The sequence below is a fragment of the Acipenser ruthenus genome, chromosome 44 (genome assembly GCF_902713425.1).
Source record: "Acipenser ruthenus chromosome 44, fAciRut3.2 maternal haplotype, whole genome shotgun sequence".
NCBI classification, from domain to species: domain Eukaryota; kingdom Metazoa; phylum Chordata; class Actinopteri; order Acipenseriformes; family Acipenseridae; genus Acipenser; species Acipenser ruthenus.
In genome coordinates this window covers 6,380,800-6,393,982 of record NC_081232.1, presented here as the reverse complement: position 1 = coordinate 6,393,982, position 13,183 = coordinate 6,380,800, and the positions used below count along the sequence as shown (strand labels likewise).

The following is a 13,183-nucleotide window of genomic DNA, read 5'->3' as shown; positions in this document are numbered from 1 at the left end:
TTGCGGCGACAGGGGTTCCGGCCTTCGTGCTGCCGCGGAAGGGGATAAGAAAACACCCCCTGAGGCAGACGTGGGCTCTGCGGAGCCCGCGCCTATAATGGCCTCCGGAGCGCAGAAGGGAGGGGAAGAACCAGAGAGGGCAAAAGGTGGTGCCTTCGAGGTAGATCCCCTCCCCGAAGTGCAACGGGGCCAAGAACCCGGTCCCCGACCCAGCATCGAGGGGCCGGTTCCAGTCACCGAGGGGGCGCGGGAGGAGCCCCTGAAAGAACAACCGCCTCGGGCTTCCCTTTCCGGCGGCGACCAGGGCTCCGGCCCTTGCGCGGCCGTCGGGGGGAAACATCGCCCGAGGCGGTCCCGGTGACTGATGCGGAGGGAGGGGAAGGACCCGAAAGGGTGGATCCCCTTCCTTCGAGGAAAGAGGACGGGCCTGAGACCGTGCCTCGGACCTCAAAAGAGGGACCCAGAGCGGGGACGAGACCATCTGGCTCGTACCTCGAGCGTCCGTCTGTGCCCCCAAAATCAAGGGTGCAGATGGTCCCCGCCAGAGTCCCTCCGCCGATCTCTCCCGCCACGTCCCCTGGGGGTGGGGCGCTGGGAGAGTCGGTGAAAATAAAGATCAGACGCAACGCGCTCACCCACCAACGTGAGTGCGTTGTGCTTCTCCATCGCGAGGGGGGCAGTCTTTCCGGGACTTTTGGACGGTCTGGCACAGCAGGCGATCTCGCTTCCCCACTTGGCGTCAGTGGTGGGACGTGGGGAAAGCGCAGATCAAGATCCTCTGTCAGGAGTACACGAGGGGCGCGAGCAGGCGGAGGGACTCGCGGATCGAGCGGCTGGAAAGGGAGCTGCTCGATCTGGAGAGCCGCCTGGCTTGCGGGGACCTACTCGAGCAGAGCGCGTACGAGGAGAAGAAGAGCACCTTGCGGGACCCGCAGCTCCAGCGGTCCCGGGGGCGTTTGTGCACTCGCGGGTCCAGTTCCTCCGGGAGATGGACCGTGGCACACACTTCTTCTAAGCGTTGGAGAAAAAGAAGGGAGACCGCAAGAACATCACCTGCCTCCTGGCGGACGACGGCTCCCTTCTGACGGATCCGGAGAGCGTGAACGAGAGGGCCAGGGCCTTCTACTCTGCCCTCTTCTCTCCGGATCCCGTCGACTGCAGGGTTCTGTGGGACGGGCTTCCCACAGTTGGCGAGGGCGTGCGGGACGAGTTCGAGGGCCAGCTGACCCTGGCCGCGCTCTCCGATGCCCTCAGTCAGATGCCCTATAACAAATCTCCGGGCATCGACTGGCTGACCGTGGAGTTCTTCAAAACGTTTTGGGACTTGCTGGGGCCCGCCTTTGCGCGGGTCCTGGCGGAAGCCTACGAGACCGGGGAGATGCCCCTTTCGATGAGGCGAGCGGTGATCACGCTTCTGCCCAAGAAAGGGGATCTCTGCTGCCTGAAGAACTGGCGCCCGGTCTCGCTGCTATGCACGGACTATAAAATCGTGGCCAAGGCCACCTCCCTGAGGCTCAAGTCCGTGCTGGCAGACGTGATCCACCCCGACCAGTCCTACACGGTCCCGAACCGGACGATTTTTGATAACATCTTTCTGGTTCGGGACCTCCTGCACTACTGCAGGAGGACCGGTCGCTCGGTCGCCTGTCGCTGGATCAGGAGAAGGCGTTCGACCGGGTGGATCACGAATATCTCTTCGGAACCCTGCGAGCATTCGGATTCGGGCCGCGCTTTGTCGGCCTGTTCCGGATGCTCTACGCCTCTGCCGAGTGCCTGTTGAAGGTCAACTGGTCCCTGACCGCGCCCCTCGTGTTCAGGAGAGGAGTACATCAGGGCTGCCCTCTGTCCGGACAACTGTATGCGCTGTGCATCGAGCCCTTCCTCTGCCTCCTTCGCAGGAGGCTCACGGGGTTGGCGCTCGGCGCGCCGGACACGAGGGTGGCCCTGTCGGCATACGCCGACGACGTGCTCCTGGTGGCCTCCGACCCGGCTGACCTGGAGAGGATGCGGAGCTGCCAGATCATCTACTCTGCCGCTTCCTCTGCCAGGATCAACTGGGACAAGTGCCCTGGGTTACTGGTGGGTCCCTGGCGGGTGGACTCCCTCCCTGTCATGCTCCAGCAGTTCAAGTGGAGCGCGGACAGTTTTAAATATCTGGGAGTCCACCTGAGCCCCGCGGAGACCTCGGTCGCAGCCAACTGGGTGGAGTTGGAGGACAAGGTGGCTGCTAGGCTGAGGTCGTGGGCGGGTCTGCTGAAACTGCTTTCCTTCAGGGGACGGGCTTTAGTGATTAACCAGCTGGTGGCGTCGATGCTCTGGCATCAACTCACCGTCCTGAGCCCGCCCCCTGAGTTTGTGTCCAGGGTCCAGAGGAAGCTGACGGACTTCTTCTGGGCCGGAAAGCACTGGGTCTCTACGGCGGTTCTGAGCCTCCCTCTGGCCGAGGGAGGGCAAGGGTTGGTGTGCATCAAGAGCCAGGTGCACACCTTCCGCCTCCAGACCCTGCAGAGATTCCTGTACGCAGACCCGGCCCCGCAGTGGTGCACGCTGGCGTCCCTCCTCTTGCGCCAGCTGCACGACCTGGGCTACGACCGGCAGCTGTTCTAGATCGACCTCCGGGGAATCCGTCTCCCCGAGCTGCCGGTCTTTTACCAGGACCTGCTCAGGACCCGGAGCATGTTTAACGTCGGCCGAGAAGCCATTCCGACCAAGGGCGAAGGACTCCTGCTGGAGCCCCTGCTGCACAACCCCCACCTGGGTGTGCAGGCGTTGGAGTCCCCCTCGGTGCGGCGCGCGCTGATCTCAGCCAAGGTGACCAGAGTCTGGGATCTCCTGGATCGCGTGCGGTCAGAGTGGCTGACGCCCGAGTCGCTGGTCGCCAAGCCGAGCGATCCGGGAGTGCAAAGCTGCGTTGCACCCAGACTCTGTCAGGTATCTCGAGGGAGTTCTCAGGACCGGGGAGCCATCTTCCATCCCCCCCCTACCCCCGGCTCTCCGGTCCTGCTGATCAAAACCCAAGGCCCGAGCCCCCCCTCGGCCTCTCCTCGAGAACAACCTGAGCAGGATCTCGCAGTTCCTGTACACGATGACGATCCACACCCTCCACTTCCTCGCCCTCGTCTCCCGCCGAGACACCGCTTGGCGGGAGACCCTCCGACCACCGGAGGGCGAGGCCCTGTACTCCCCGCTGGTCTCCAGGGGAGCTGGGGACTTGGGATGGAGGGTCCTGCATGGAGCGCTCGCGTCAGGAGAGATCCTGCATCACTTTACCGACTCGGACGCCGCATGCCCTTTCTGCGGACTGTCCGAGTCGGTAGTTCATATTTATTTTCTGTGCGCCAGGCTGCAGCCGTTTTTTCTTTTATTGAAAAACCTTTTGCTGCAGTTCGGGCACCCTGTCCGTGGCTCCACCAAAAGGAGAGACCTCCTCGTGAATCTGCTCGTGGCTCTTGCTAGACTCGCCATCTACAAGGGCAGCAGTGTGGAGTAGTGGTTAGGGCTCTGGACTCTTGACCGGAGGGTTGTGGGTTCAATCCCCAGTGGGGGACACTGCTGTTGTACCCTTGAGCAAGGTACTTTACCTAGATTGCTCCAGTAAAAACCCAACTGTTAAATGGGTAATTGTATGTAAAATAATGTGATATCTGTATAATGTGAAATAATGTATAATGTGATATCTTGTAACAATTGTAAGTCGCCCTGGATAAGGGCGTCTGCTAAGAAATAAATAATAATAATAATACAAGACCAGGAAGCGTAAGATGATTGGGGAGGGTCTCTTTGACTGTGGGGCCATGTTCGGCCCTTGTCCAATCCCATGTTAAGTTGGAGCACGCCCACGCGGAGTCCGCTGGCGACATGGCCACCTTTGTCGACCGGTGGGCTCTAGGGGGTGTGCTCTGTATCACCTCCCCTTTGGATTTGCTTATTTAATTTACAGTCCTTTTTGACTGGTTTTTTCGTTAATTAGTTAAGGCTCAGTCCTTGTTGGCACCCCTATTTGTTTAGGGGTGCTAATTTGAATTTTTCTCCGGCCGCCTTTGGGCATCCGGTGCACTGGCTGCCATTGGGCAGTCGGTGCAGTCCACATACTGTTCCTTAAATAGGACTACTACGACTACTACTACTAATAATAATAATAACAACTTTAATTTGATATAGCACCCTTCATAACAGGGTGTCTCAGGGTGCTGCACAATATGAAAAAACAACCAGGCACATAGTAATAACAGTAATAGTAAAACAAACAGTCAACTTAAAAATACATTCAAAACATGTAAAATACAAATAAAAAACAATTCCTAAGCCATGTAAACAATAATTACAAAAACGTGAAAAGTTTTAATAACAAACCCACAGGATCACTGTCAAAAAAAAGGCTGCCGAGAACAAATGTGTCTTAAGAGTGGATTTAACAATTCAACACTGATGTGGAGCCTGAATGCAGCCACAGAGAGTTCCAGAGAGAAGGGGCAACACAGCTAAAACTACACCCACCAAAAGTAACTCATCTTGGAACCAAAGGCCTTAGATCCAGAGTTTGACGATCTCAGCTGTCTTCCAGGGATGTAAGGGCTGAGAAAGTTCACAATGTAACTGGGCCCTTGACTATGCAAAGCCTTGCAATGACACTAAACTTTGGAAGAATGTAGTAAACTAACACAGACACAAAGAAGAAGGGTTTATTTTGTAGTGTCAAACTGAACAGGATTGTGGGTCTGTCTGTCTGTATGTCTGTCTGTGTGTGTGTGTGTGTGTGTGTCTGTCTGTCTGTCTGTGTGTGTGTGTCTGTCTGTCTGTCTGTCTGTGGACTGCGATTAGTTCTTTATTAAAATGGACACCGAAAGCCTCACTCAACACGCCAGCTCAGAACTGAAATCTTCACCAAGATGGCGCGGTGGGGGAGGGGGAAGGGTGTCACGCGCGGATCACGCGGTAGTTATTCACGTGACGCTGAACTAGACGCTTCCAAGATGGCGGTGAAGTGAGCGGATGAAAACAAGCAAAGAATAAAGAGAAGAGAATAAAACAGCAAATTGAAATTTAAAAAATGGAAAAAAGTATGGAAAGAAGGAGCGACTGAGGAAACTAAAGATAAGCAGACGCGAAGTTCGAGCGAGGGCATTTTATTTTGTACTGCGTACCGAGACCCGAAGCGAGTAAGTACAGTTTACATCATGGTACAGCTCTTATTATTATTATTATTATTATTATTATTATTAATCAAATAATAATAATTCATATTATTATTGTTATTATCAATCATCACCATCAGTAGCGGGTTAACAGAGGTTCGTCGGGTTTCCGAAGCTTAGAGCCGTACATTAAAAATGATGAAATAACTTTTTAAAAATCAGTTCCAAAAAATGATAGTTAGCAGGATTCTGATGGAGGTTCTAACAGTGGGAACAAATGACTTCAATTGAAATCGCTGTTTGTTAGTCAGTTAAACTGGCTTCAAATGAAAGCAGTTAAATAATCACAATTATGAATGTCTCTAAAATATCAATCCCAGTTCCTTTTTAAAACCAATTCTCAATTCCAATTTCCTTTCTCAGTTCAGTGTTTAGTTTATAGATAGATAGATAGATAGGGAGAGGGACACACGTTTTTTTTCAAAAGATCCAACTTCCCAAAGTTATTCAACTGCCCTTATCAAGGCAAAATGTGTTTTAAAAACAAACAGGGGAGGTACTTATAGGCTTTTGATGCCGTTGTAACCACACTCACTTTATATATATATATATATATATATATATATATATATATATATATATATATATAATTTTATTTCTTAGCAGACGCCCTTATCAATTGTTACAAGATATCTATCACATTATACATTATTTCACATTTTACAGATATCACATTATTTTACATACAATTACCCATTTATACAGTTCATACAATAATATATATATATATATATATATATATATATATATATATATATACTGAAATTGAAGAAGGAATCTATGAAAAAGACCTAGGAGTTTATGTTGACTCAGAAATGTCTTCATCTAGACAATGTGGGGAAGCTATAAAAAAGGCCAACAAGATGCTCGGATATATTGTGAAAAGTGTTGAATTTAAATCAAGGGAAGTAATGTTAAAACTTTACAATGCATTTGTAAGACCTCACGTAGAATATTGTGTTCAATTCAGGTCACCTCATTACAAAAAGGATATTGCTGCTCTAGAAAGAGTGCAAAGAAGAGCAATCAGAATTATCCCGGGTTTAAAAGGCATGTTGTATGCAGACAGGCTAAAAGAATTGAATCTATTCAGTCTTGAACAAAGAAGACTGACTACTAGGCGATGTGATTGAAGCATTCAAAATTCTAAAAGTTATAGACAATGTCGACCCTGGGGACGTTTTCAATCTGAAAAAAGAAACGAGGACCAGGGGTCACAAATGGAGATTAGATAAAGGGGCATTCAGAACAGAAAATAGGAGGCACTTTTTTACACAGAGAATTGTGGGAGCCTGGAACCAACTCCCCAGGAATGTTGTTGAAGCTGACACCCTGGGATCCTTCAAGAAGCTGCTTGATGAGATTCTGGGATCAATAAGCTACTAACAACCAAACGAGCAAGATGGGCCGATTGGCCTCCTCTCGTTGAAAAACTTTCTTATGTTCTTAAATATTAGCATCACAAGGGTATACAGGTATTATACAAAATAACAGATGGGCCTCTTGAGTGAGTTACAGGAAAACAGTTTCATCTAGGGTTTCTGTGACAGTTTATAAATTACTCAACGTTCGGTCTCGTAATTTATGACGGGCATTCTTTAACACAGAGCACGGGGTACTCCTGATCAGGTGTTGAGCAAATGGGAAACGCTGACGATCTGCATCACAGTGTGCTGTTCATAGGCCTGTATTATTGTACCCCGTTTTACTAGAACGCTTGATGTTTTATAGATCATAATAATAAAGGAAGTAACTCAGGAAAGAGAAAAAAAGTAAAGTTAGAGAGCGTCAAAACTCCCCGATTTAGACACTGAGCTGGAACCTCAACAGCATCTAGAACTTTAGGATTGAGAATTCAGAAATATATATCTTATTTAACATCATGTAGTCAAACAAACTACATAATTGTATCACAAAAGTCTACTGGAAGCCGTAATAGCAGTACAGTATTTCATGTTAGATGTGGAAATGTCACATTTTTCAATTTGTCAGTTTTTTGTAAAGTATATGGAAAAGTACAGAGTGTTGTGTAATTCAATAAGTTAACGTAACATTATTCAGCAGGTTGCATTCGACTTTATGAAGCAAAAGTAGTGATGCCAAACTTTTGGCCATAGCTGTAGTAGAAGACACAAAACCTCATTAACCAGGCTTTAAACACTGGTTCTTCAAGCTGACGCTCCCTGGCTCTTCTGTGTTGGTCTCGGGCAAACATTCGGGGAGACCCGTCCCAGCAGCCACAGCTGCGTGTCCCGTGACATCACTTCCTCTTCCTGTCGCTTCACAGCGGCCACGTCAATTCCTTGCTTGGTCACATGGTCATGCAGCAGCCTCTCCATTGGTTCATCCTCGGTGATGTCTAGTGGAATGTCTGTCACAGTTTACTATGCTCACTAGCGCCGCCTGCTGTAACAAGAACTGTGATCTCCAGCCGTCTGCAGGAAGCTTTCATGTGGAGGGGGGTACAAAAGACCCGGTGTTGTGCCAAATAGTGTAATCGGAAGAACAGCGTCTAATTTGTAGTAAGAACACATGCGCAGTCGAGCGAATTCATCTGCGCATGCTTAGAATATTTTTTCATCCATCTTTGCCAAAAAACTGTCACCTTTCATTTTGAATCAGTACTTTACATTTTTAACTGAGGGTAAATGCCTTAATAATTGTTGCAAAAATCAACAAAGAAGTTTAAAAAGATATGCCGACAAGTTCTCTTTGGAAGGTAGCAAAGCACAGAACCCACCAGATTAGTCTGCAGATTAGTCAGTGTTTTTCATTTAACAGTTTGACACCTTAGTGAAAATATATACAGAATTGGTAATATGTATTAGAATAGTCATATTCTGTATGTGATCTGCTCATAGATGTACAGTTATGAGAGTTTCACTGTCTGCTGGGCTATCGGTTGTTGCATGTAACAGTAGTAAAGTTCATAATGCAATTATAATATAAACAAACTAAAAGTAGTTATTCAAAATTACCCCACTGTACGAAAATAAAAAAAACCTAAAAACAAGGTTTAAAAAACCCATTGTCGATTGAGAAACCTTTAATTAAGAAGAGGATGGATGCGTGAAAACTTTTTAATGCTAAACTCAGACAAAACAGAAGTGATGATTCTGGGATCTCAGAAGCAGCAAAGTAATATATGGGTCAGTCTCCAATACTTGGTACCAAAAGTGGGAACAAGGTCAAAATTTATAAATGACTTGCATTTATTTCTTTAGTTATCAACTGTGCAAAGTATGAATTTATATAACAAGTAAGTCCTTAAGATAAAAAAAAAAACACTTTCAATTGTCATTGTTTTATTCAGTGACCACCCTACTATTCATATATAACATTGACACCAAAAAGTGGGTGCTTTTTATATTTAGCATGGCACTTAGAATTATAAAACACTGCACAATATGTCCTTTAGAAGAGTTTTATGGATTGCTTACTTACATTTCTCAATATAATGTAAATTATGTTTTACATCCTGTGGCGGAGTGTCCTGGCCCGCTGCGTATTTGTTATTGTTTTTATAATTTAAAAACCTCGTGAGGATGCGTGGCTGATCAGCTACTGATTTATTTAGCTAGCTGACAGTCACGCATCCTTACTAAACTCGTGCAGACTGTGGCCGAGGGGTAATAAGATAATTAACAGCTAGTTAACCCCTCGGCCAGAGTATAAAAGCCTCCAGCTGTCTGCGCTAAAGCGGAGGGTGTCAGAGGAGAGACGTAAGCCTGTTTACTCGAACAACGAGAGTTAACAATTGCTGTATACGTGCTGGCTAAAAACCAGCACGATAATTGTTAGTTTCTGTTTGTTTGGCCAACGCGCCTTTTTGTTTTGTGGTGTTTGTTTGTTTAAATCTCTGTTTGTTTTTGTTATTATTTAATAAAAGGCTGAACACCATAGAGTTTCAGCCTTACCCCCTACTTCCTGAGTCTGTGATTCTGGTCCGTGACGTCACCACTGCAAGCCACTTGATCACACATCCTCAAACATGCAATGCATGGAACTGTCTCAATATTGACCTTATTCCACATTGTGTTATTATACAGAAGTACACCTGGTACTCATTTGTGGTTCCAAGACATCATGTAATGATTCTACCATTTTCTAAATGTCATTTTATTGTCCTAATATTTACCTGCCTTGAAAGGGATGTTTTTTTGCAGTTTTTTTGATATATTTGCAGTTATTTATTGTGACATCCAGAAACAACCAGAAATTCTCAGGCTGTACGGTAGCTTTTTAACAACAAACATGCAGAAAAATAATTTAAATTTAAATGGAAGTTAAAAACATGTACATTTAAATCCTTACATATCATGCCCTCATTCTCTGTGCAGGTCTTGTGTACAGTCTTGAAAGAAGCAGACATTATAGCAAGCATGTATTTTCTTTTTTTTTTTTTAAATCTGATACCAGAAAGCTGTTTGCATGCATTACTCGGGTATCTGTGATGCTGTGCACTTCCCAGCTCACCACCTGGAGACACTGGTGGCAAAGCATGTCAGTCATTAGGGGAAGCAGCTACTTGGTAATGTCAAGGAAGAAGAGCGAATTTCAGTCTCCAGGTAAAATGACCTAGGAAGTGCACACAAACTTAGAGGTTTCTGGTACCAGGTAGATTTTTTTTTCATGAAAAACATGCTTGCCACAACTTCTGTTTCTTTCAAGACTGCACATGTGAGAACTACAAAAGAGAACACAAGTGCAGACAGACCAACTTTCTCAATTATTTCATTACCTTATAAAGCTGTATTAACTTCAACTACCAAATGCAATGTCAAAACCCTTGTAAAACACTGGCGTTGTTAAACCTATTAGTCCTTTTTCACAGCAATCTTGCGTTCTTGCATTCTCAGTTTAAATTTCACCTGCAAATAAAAATGATTACTTAAATATACTTCTACTGTTTTGAATCACACACTTTCTTTAGAATGTAGACTTTGCTTATATTCCCGTATGTTTATAGCTCCCAAATGCAATTTGTTCCCAAATGTTTGTACACGGTTTTGTGTGCAATATCTATCACAAAAAATATATGCATGCATACCACACTTGTGAGTGTCATAGATAGATTTATTTTGTCAATAGATCCTCGATTTCTACCCCCGTCCGGCGAAATGTCATTTTTTTAAATTCCCCTACTAAATGGGGCTTAAAATGCTATGTTGTGACTTGGAGAGCACAATCCACAGTGAGAGCGCATAGCACAGGGGCAACTGAAAGACAGAGACAAGGAAAGATATAGGTAGATAATTTGAGAAACCATGTTGCATGTTTTAAGGTTTTGTTATTCATTTTGATATAGCTGGAACAAGAAGTTAATAAAAGGTATTTAATTGCACCTGCTACACAGGAAAAATCAATGTCGTGTCTGGAAATTGCTAGAAAACAGCAGCTAATGTAGCTTAAATTGATATTAACTCCATTCCATAATGGGCAGAAAACACAGTAGTACAGCGTCCCTTCAGTAAATGACGCTACGTTCAAAGACCAGAACGTAAAATGTCTGCAAACTACAGCATCAAATGGTTATTTACTTTAATGGCCATCTGTAGCCTAATGAACTGTTTTTTGTGTTGAATAGTCAGCTGTGATACTTTGTTGGGGTTAAGGATTTTTTAATCTCCTGCCTGAACAAAACCTGATTTCTACCCAAATGTTTGTTTGTTTGTTTTCTTGATTATATTTAGAAAAATATACCCAATTTTTCAAACGATGTATTCATTAAAAATGAATATAGGAGGATGTGTGGTCCGGTGTTTAAGAAAAGGGCTTGTAACCAGGAGGTTCCCAGTTCAAATCCCGGCTCACTCACTGACTCACTCAGTGAGTGAGTAATTGTAAGTGACTCTGCAGCAGATGCATAGTTCACACACCCTAGTCTCTGTCGCCTTGGATAAAGGCAACTGCTAAATAAACTAATAATAATAATAATAATAATAATAAATGATACCTGATTTAAAAAAATAATAATAAAATCACCCAAATTTGAAAAAATCTTTTACACGAAAATCAGAACCAGAAATGAACTTATTCTGCCTATTTTTGCAACTGTGATACCCTACCATTCAGCGGAATTAAAATTGTAAAGGGGAACTTCAGCTGAAACGCTTCAGACAGATGGGGTACAGTATTAATAAAGGTTGAAAAACACTGCCTTAAGTTGTAAATAGAATATATTATTTATAATGTTGGATATATTCAACACATGATGAATTAAGGTGAGTTATCTGAAGATGAACCACAAAAAATGATACGAAACAAAAAAGCTTTTTATTTTATTTTATTTATTATTATTATTGTGTATTTTACATGATACTTTTATTTTAAAGCAAGCAAGTAGCTGAAGCTGCTTCTGAACAAAATAAATATAAACAATATTGTAGTGTTAAGAGTAACAAAATACATATATTGCAGTGTTAACAGTAATACAATACATCAATATTGTAGTGTTAACAGTAATGCAATAGTCAAAGAAAAACCACATTTGATGTGTATCAACTAAACTGAGAACCCTGATTACTGACGTTACAAAAGCCGCAGTACCAGTTGGTGTCAAAGGTATCCTTTTTTATCTTTCGTATAGTAAATCAAAAGACGATACATTTCTAAAATACTATTATTATTCCATTTCAGAGATACCCGTTTTCCTTTTTTCCCCCCATCTTTGTTTTTGTGAACCTGGTGTTTCAGACCTACCGCCGTAACTACATTGGAAACCAGTATGAAAAATGCTGAGCTGGTTTAACAGATTCCCGCTTTGAGCAAAGAGTGACGACGTAATTTAAAAATTCAAAAAAAACTGTTTGGTATAAAACACTGGATTACAGTAATTATAAAAAGTGTAGACATTTTCAACACAAACTGCTGTACGGACGTTTTTGATCCTGGTATTGTAACGTCCAAAACCCAACGGCAACAGCATATTTTAAAAGTATATGCAATGGATTTTCACTAAAATAAAACATTGAAAACGTATATAGCAAAGGAGTTTCATAAATCAAGGTACATAATGACTGCACCAATCATGTCGCAATTTGTCAAGGCTCCGACTAGAGGGGAGGCACGCCTTGACTTAGTCTTTTCAAATAACAAAGACAGAATAACTAAAACAGAGGTCAGAGAGCCATTGGCAAACTCAGACCACAACATGGTCTCATTTGGAGTGTTTTTTAAATCCCCAAAAGTAATGACTAAAGCTAAGGTTTACAATTTTAGAAAAGCAAACTACGAAGGTATGAAACAGAGACTAACAGAAGTAGATTGGAGTAAAATAGAGAAAACATCCACAGAAAAAGGATGGTCGTGGTTATTAAATAGTTTTTCAAATATCCTTTATAGTTTGGGAAACTATTTCATTTATAGTCCAAGTTACAAAACACGACCTGAAAGTTTTACTACAGTTGTCTATGTGCAGTCCACCATAATGATGTAATTTCTGCACATTTTCATTATTTTTTATTTGATTCACAGTGATTGAGATGCTTTACTGTGTAGCTTTTTCTTGTATTTGAGTAATTCTATCTGTGCTGCTACTTTATAAATGACTCTCTGAGTTATTGTTTCTACTCAGTCAGGCTGTGAGTGGCTTGAATCTCCAGGCTGTTTCACAAATGAAAGCCAGTTCAATTTAAACGCTCCGTGTTTGTGTGTTCACAGCCAGTGCCAGAGCAGCAACATAGAGCACTTTCATAGAGTACCTGGAAACTGTTCACAGCCTCGCAGAAGAAGCAGAGCGTGTTTTTGTTTTAATATTTGTAGCACAGCAGGGAGGGGGTTAATATCCTCCCTGCATGAAACATATGCGTATGCACGTTTGGTTTAATTGTTTAGTTCTCTTTGTTAATTGTTTTATTAGTAATTATCCCCTGCACCTGGTGATCATTGTAAATTCGAGCCAGGTGCAGGGTATGTTCAGGGCTGCTGGTGTGTATAGAAGCCTGCTTGATAGTGTGTTCAAGTGTAAAGAAAAAAAGGCAGTGTAA

At 44.0% G+C, this 13,183-nt stretch overlaps 1 protein-coding gene across 2 annotated transcripts in view; it reads left to right on the top strand.

Annotated features, from left to right (window-relative positions):
- The first annotated feature begins 4,934 nt into the window (after positions 1 to 4,934).
- The window catches only part of spns1 (SPNS lysolipid transporter 1, lysophospholipid), a 58,902-nt gene continuing 50,653 nt past the window's right edge, over positions 4,935 to 13,183 (top strand). Inside the window, exon 1 of one of the 2 annotated variants that reach the window (XM_059012246.1) lies at positions 4,935 to 5,159. The gene's annotated coding sequence lies outside the window, so the exon portion shown is untranslated. The remainder of the gene's footprint in view (positions 5,160 to 13,183) is intronic. The other variant, XM_059012245.1, reaches the window with a different exon arrangement.